The sequence below is a fragment of the Podarcis erhardii genome (genome assembly GCF_964252035.2).
Source record: "Podarcis erhardii genome assembly, chromosome: 18".
Classification (NCBI taxonomy): Eukaryota; Metazoa; Chordata; class Lepidosauria; order Squamata; family Lacertidae; genus Podarcis; species Podarcis erhardii.
Genome location: NC_138516.1, coordinates 5,262,367 through 5,269,165, shown reverse-complemented (window position 1 = coordinate 5,269,165; position 6,799 = coordinate 5,262,367). Strand labels below are relative to the sequence as shown.

At 47.9% G+C, this 6,799-nt stretch overlaps 1 long non-coding RNA gene across 1 annotated transcript; it reads left to right on the top strand.

The window, feature by feature from the left end:
- Positions 1-3,339: 3,339 nt before the first annotated feature.
- Positions 3,340-5,793, top strand: LOC309333087. Its single transcript, XR_014152366.1, has 2 exons — positions 3,340-3,516; positions 5,242-5,793. It is a non-coding gene; the product is annotated as an uncharacterized lncRNA (long non-coding RNA).
- The last annotated feature ends 1,006 nt before the right edge of the window (positions 5,794-6,799 follow it).

The following is a 6,799-nucleotide window of genomic DNA, read 5'->3' as shown; positions in this document are numbered from 1 at the left end:
TCGGACAGTCATCTTTTTTTTGGGGGGGGGGGGTGGAGCGTGTTATTGGGTTGGTGTTTTTATTTTGATTATATATATTGTGGTTTTATATTTTGATTTTGTTCTGTGAACCACCCTGAGGCCTCCGGGCATAGGGCAATATATAGATTCAAGAAATGAAGAAATAAAAATCAATCAATGGAGAATGCGGAGAAATACCATCCTCATTAATGTGAACGGGATACATGGTGGTGGGATCTTGTTTCTTTGAGGCTTCTAGAGACAGAGACTGGTGGAGCCAGTGATGGGGAGGGTTTTCTCAAGCCCACCCTCTGGCCACTTTGGGTGGGTCTGGGCTGCTAGATTCCTGCCGCTCCCTTCTGGTTCTCCCCCTGAAGGGAAGTAGCGCCTTGGTGGCTTTGAAGCAACTAAAAGTGAATTTCCACCCCATCTTTGAAAGGCTTCTCCAACAGAGGGAAGCTCTCTGGGGTTGGTTGAGGGGAGAAAGGTTGCTCTGAACTTTCGACTCTCCCTTCCCCTTCGACACGTTCTGCGGAAGGAGAGCTTCTGTTGCACATGGAGCCAACTCGCTCCTCATCTTTGAGCAGAAACTTCTCTACTTGTAAACAATTGCGTGTGCAGAAGCCAGGTGTGACGAAAAAGTTGGTTCCATAAGTATTTCTTTTTTTACTTTTATCTGCTGCCAGCAAATGGTGAAAGGGAGTTGGGCTGTTGAGGTTGGTGTGGTTGGTTGAGTTGAGCTGGTTGAGGAAGGAGGTTGGGAGTTAGGTAGGGAGATAGGATAGGAGTCAGGTTGAAATACAACGAGTGTTGAGGAGGCAGAGTTGGCTCTGGAGAAAAGGTCCCCTCCACTGTACAGTGAAGGACTGAGTGTAGTGTCTGAGTGTAGTGTCCTGCGGGAGTGATAGGACCAGATCTTGCTGGGAGACTGAGGGTGAGACAGAAGTAGGAGCTGAGGTCTACTTAGGTCAAACTCGTCTGGAGGGGAGAGACTCTTCTGAGGAAAGAAGAGACTTCCAAAACCCAATGAAGGAAGGGTGTGTGTGTGGTGAACCCTTAAGACTATTACTGAAAGTCCCTCAGGGGCTGGATTTGTTAAAGGGGTGGGTAACTGAAGGAAAAGAGGGACGCGGGTGGTGCTGTGGTCTAAACCACAGAGACTAGGGCTTGCCTAGGTCGGCGGTTCGAATCCCCACGATTGGGTGAGCTCTCGTTGCTCGGTCCATGCTCCTGCCAACCTAGCAGTTTGAAAGCACGTCAAAGTGCAAGTAGATAAATAGGTACCACTCCGGCGGGAAGTAAACGGCGTTTCCATGCACTGCTCTGGTTCGCCAGAAGCGGCTTAGTCATGCTGGCCACATGACCCAGACATGCTGGTGACATGACCTGCGGACAAACGTTGGCTCCCTCGGCCAATAAAGCGAGATGAGTGCCGCAACCCCAGAGTCGTCTGCGACTGGACTTAACTGTTAGGGGTCCCTTTACCTTTAACTGAAGGAAAGTACCGCCTTAGAAAGGAACCAAACTATAAAGCTGAAACCTGTGAAAACGAATTGAAGTACCATATTATTATTGAAGTAACCTAAGTTTCTCCACTTCTATTATACTACCTTGTTTTAAAATAAATCTTTATTGTTATTTTAAAAACATCTGCTTGAGACTCCAGCTCACTGGTTATCCCCCACACCCAGGTCCCCTACAGAATACTCTGAGATAGTTAGCATTGGTATTAAGGGTTGTTCAGTTAGGTGGGGGCAATATATGTAAGAAAGAGCAGGCACATTGAGGCGCCAAGCCCGTTGCACCAGGCTAGCATTCTAGCAGTTTGATTATTCTGTATCAATTTATTTATTAATATTTACTTCTTTCTTACTTACTCATTTCATCTCTTGCATAAAATCCACGTACCGCAGGGTTAGGCCAATAACTCCCAAAGCGCTTTATGTAAAGATAAGGCAGGACAATCATTAAAAAGTTTACAAACTTACTTCAGAACATACAAAAAGTTAAAATAATAAAACAGACTCATAGTACCTCAACTTCCTAAGAATCTGGGTGGATCATTGTTATCAGAAAGTTTTTCCTGATGTTGGTTTGGAATCTCCTTTCTTGTAACTTTGCAATAATGTTCTGAAGTTATATACATACAGTGGTGCCTCGGGTTACAGACGCTGCAGGTTACAGACTCCCCTAACCCAGAAATAGTGGTTCAGGTTAAGAACTTTGCTTCAGGATGAGAACAGAAATTATGCTCCGGTGGCGCAGCAGCAGTGGGAGGCCCCATTAGCTAAAGTGGAGCTTCAGGTTAAGAACAGTTTCAGGTTAAGAACAAACCTCCAGAACGAATTAAGTTCTTAACCCAAGGTACCACTGTGTATATAAACCAATAGCAAGAGATTCAGATGACGTTAAAGAATGAGTTTATCAATCAGGTACCAATCAGAAGAAAGTGAATGGTCAGAAATAACGTCTCAACTGCGAAAAGAAGAATGGTTGGTGTAAACCCCCGAAACCAAGTTAATAATTGCATTTCAGTGGGTCTGCTTTAGGTTTCATTGCAATCAAGGCGGTGAAATAATAATAATAATAATAATAATAATAATAATAATAATAATAATAATAAATATTGGTTTCCCTGGCCACTCTGGGCAGCTCCCAACAGAATATTAAAAGCACTATAAAAATCACAGCCACAACATGCATTTAAAGCATTTTGGGAGCTCTAAATTGCAAGTAAAACAAGTGGCGGGTGGCCAACGCCATTTTGGCGACAGTTGTCCAGGGCGCAGGAGCCGCTGGAGGTCGGGAAAAGGGGGAAGCCGTTCTAGGTGCCTCCAAGGGAATGAGGAAAAGGACGAGGTCTCTTTGCGACTTCCTTGGTTATGCGGGTTTATTAGTATAATAATTGGTTATTATCAGTTTATTAGCAGGCCAGGAGGAAGGTTGCGCAGGGCAGCCTGGGAAGGGCGAGGGAAAGGCTGGGAGGAAAAGCCTTCTCTCTTTCTCCCTCAAGTTTATATGGAAGAATCCAAATACGTTTAGAGAAAAATAAAATGATAAGAAACAGGATCCTTGTTTGTGAGAAGAAGGGGCAGGAAAGCATGCTGGGAAGAAGGACATGAGGGAAATGAAATGAAACTTAACAAAGCACAATTTATCATTAAAGCTAATAAGTGAAACCTAACAAAAGACACCTTCAAATTTATTTATTCAGTTATATATTGGAAAATGGGTAAATTTCAATTATAGGAAGCTGGATCCATGTTTGTGAGAAGAAGGGGCAGCAAAGCATGCTGGGAAGAAGGATGTGAGGGAAATGAAACCTAATAAAGGGTAATTTACCAATAAAGCTAATGAGTGAAACCAAACAAAAGACAATTTGGGATTAATTTATTGAGTTATACATTGGAAAATGAGTAAATTTCAACTACAGGACGCAGGGTATTTGTCTGTGAGAAGATGGGGCAGCAAAGCATGCTGGGAAGAAGGACGTGAGGGAAATGAAACCTAATAGAGGTTAATTTATCCATAAAGCTAATAAGCGAAACCGAACAAAAGACACCTTGAGATTGATTTATTTGGTTATACACTGGGAAAACGAGTAAATTTCAATTTTATTCATGCTGGGATTCAACCATTGGCCTGACGGAGCTGGCAATGCATGCTGGGAAGTCTGCCCCCCCCCCAGTGTGGACCGTGCTGGCGGAGGCTGGCAGGAGTTGCAGGGCCTTTTGAGGGTGGCCCCTTCCCCTCTGAGCCTGGCTCCATGGCCCTTCTGCCTCTGCCTCCGCGAGGGACACCAGCCGCCTGCAGCCCATCCAGCTGCACTCTGCACGCCCTCAGAGGCCGGAGAGGCTGGCAGGGGCAGGGCCCCCAGGAGAGAGAGGGGCCCCTGGGGGGATCTGCACTCTGCACGCCCTCAGAGGCCGGAGAGGCTGGCAGGGACGGGGCTCCCAGGTGAGCCCGGGAGAGAGAGAGAGGGGCCCCTGGGGGGATCTGCACTCTGCACGCCCTCAGAGGCCGGAGAGGCTGGCAGGGACGGGGCTCCCAGGTGAGCCCGGGAGAGAGAGAGAGGGGCCCCTGGGGGATTTGCACTCTGCACGCCCTCAGAGGCCGGAGAGGCTGGCAGGGACGGGGCCCCCAGGTGAGCCCGGGAGAGAGAGAGAGGGGCCCCTGGGGGGATCTGCACTCTGCACGCCCTCAGAGGCCGGAGAGGCTGGCAGGGGCAGGGCCCCCAGGCGAGCCCGGGAGAGAGAGGGGCCCCTGGGGGATCTGCACTCTGCACGCCCTCAGAGGCCGGAGAGGCTGGCAGGGACGGGGCCCCCAGGTGAGCCCGGGAGAGAGAGAGAGGGGCCCCTGGGGGGATCTGCACTCTGCACGCCCTCAGAGGCCGGGGAGGCTGGCAGGGACGGGGCCCCCAGGTGAGCCCGGAAGAGAGAGAGAGGGGCCCCTGGGGGGATCTGCACTCTGCACGCCCTCAGAGGCCGGAGAGGCTGGCAGGGACGGGGCCCCCAGGTGAGCCCGGGAGAGAGAGACAGGGGCCCCTGGGGGGATCTGCACTCTGCACGCCCTCAGAGGCCGGAGAGGCTGGCAGGGACGGGGCCCCCAGGTGAGCCCGGGAGAGAGAGACAGGGGCCCCTGGGGGGATCTGCACTCTGCACGCCCTCAGAGGCCGGAGAGGCTGGCAGGGGCAGGGCCCCCAGGAGAGAGAGGGGCCCCTGGGGGGATCTGCACTCTGCACGCCCTCAGAGGCCAGAGAGGCTGGAAGTGGCAGGGCCCCCGGGTGGGCCCGGGACAGAGAGGGGCCCCTGGGGGGATTTGCACTCTGCACGCCCTCAGAGGCTTCGTAGTCTAAGCTCAGGGGGCTCTCTGAGCCGGCATCTCTCTGGGGGATGAGGGGTTTCTTCCCATGGGTCAACATCCTTCTTAAATAGTGGTGCCCAGAACTGGACACAGTATTCCAGGTGGGGACTGACCAAGGCAGAATGGAGCTCAATCTTGTAAGCCACTGGGATTAGTAGCAATAAAAGTAACAATAATCACAATAAGAAACATAGTAATATTAGACTTGATTAACGAATGTTTTTAAGAACATTGTTCACACATATTTGTACTGCTTAGCTCTGTGTGCATTGCAATCACTTATTCATTGTTGTTCGTAGTAATTTTAAGTGCATTCTTAATATTACAATCAAGATGCGATACTTTTAAAATGCATATTTTCTTTAAATATAAACACAGAAATACGGTAAATGAAGCTCTCAATTCATCGGATGATGACCTGTGCCACAAAGAGGGAACCAGGCAGAGGGACTTCTTGGTGGTGGCGCCCGCCCTGTGGAACGCCCTCCCAGCAGATGTCAAGGAAATAAACAACTACCTGACTTTTAGAAGACATCTGAAGGTAGCCCTGTTCAGGGAAGTTTGTAATGTTTGATGTATTTATTGTCTTTTTAATATTCTATTGGGAGCCACCCTGAGTGGCTGGGGAAACCAAGCCAGATGGTGGGGTATAAATAAATTGTTGTTGTTGTTACACTAGATTTAATGAACACTCATATCAGAGTGCCCTGGAAATTGAGAGCCAGAGTCTTTTATATACTAACCTTTTATGCTCTTCCACATCCGTTTAATGCTCCGAAACCCCTCTTTTAGCTTCTTTTAGACTTTTATGTATACTTTGTGTTTTAATATTTTTTAGCTTTACGTTTTACAGATTGGAAATGACTGTACCCCACCCTACTGATGCTGGTCTACTACCGTAATAAAGATTTGATTGATTGAAATGAAAAATCCTTTAGTAATGCTGTGATTGGACACCGAAATAATATAATACAGGGTGATTCATAATGAAATATACAGTTTCCAGATCCTGTAAGACCGGCGCCGACACGGAAAACAGCTGCGAACCGTGAGGTAGATGTACTCATAAAGTGATGGAGGTGATAGTGCGCGTGTCACGTGACTAGTCAGGCGAAATGGCTGCGTCTGCAGTGGAGAAGACGTTTTGTGTTCTTGAATTGAGCAAAACGGAGTTTGTTGTGCAACGGCATTTGCGATTGCGATGTGTGTTGTGTGACAAACGGTGCATACATAGAACATCTGTGACTGTTTCGAAACTACTTTAAACATTCCCCTACAATTCTGTCACAGGTAACATGAGATATATTATATATTTTTTATAGTGTGTTGAAACTGTGTACTTCATTATGAATCACGCTGTATAATAATATAATATAATATAATATAATATAATATAATATAATATAATAATATAAATAACATACATACATCGTACTTTTCCGTGTATAAGACGGGGAAAATGGGATCCCCCATTTTCTTAATATTGAGTCCCCCAAAATAGGGGGTGTCTTATACACGGGGGCATCTTCTACACGGGAAAATACAGTAATATGTAATTACTATAATATAATATGATAGCTAAAGGTAAAGGGACCCCTGACGATTAGGTCCAGTTGTGGCCAACTCTGAGGTTGCGGCGCTCATCTAGCTTTATTGGCCGAGGGAGCCGGCGTACAGCTTCTGGGTCATGTGGCCAGCAGGACTAAGCCGCTTCTGGCGAACCAGAGCAGCGCACAGAAACGCTGTTTACTTTCCCGCTGGAGCGGTACCTATGTATCTACTTGCACTTTGACTTGCTTTTGAACTGCTAGGTTGGTAGGAGCAGGGACCGAGCAATGGGAGCTCACCCCGTCTTGGGGATTCAAACCGCCGACCTTCTGATCAGCAAGCCCTAGGCTCAGTGGTTTAACCCACAGCGCCACCCGCGTCCCAATAT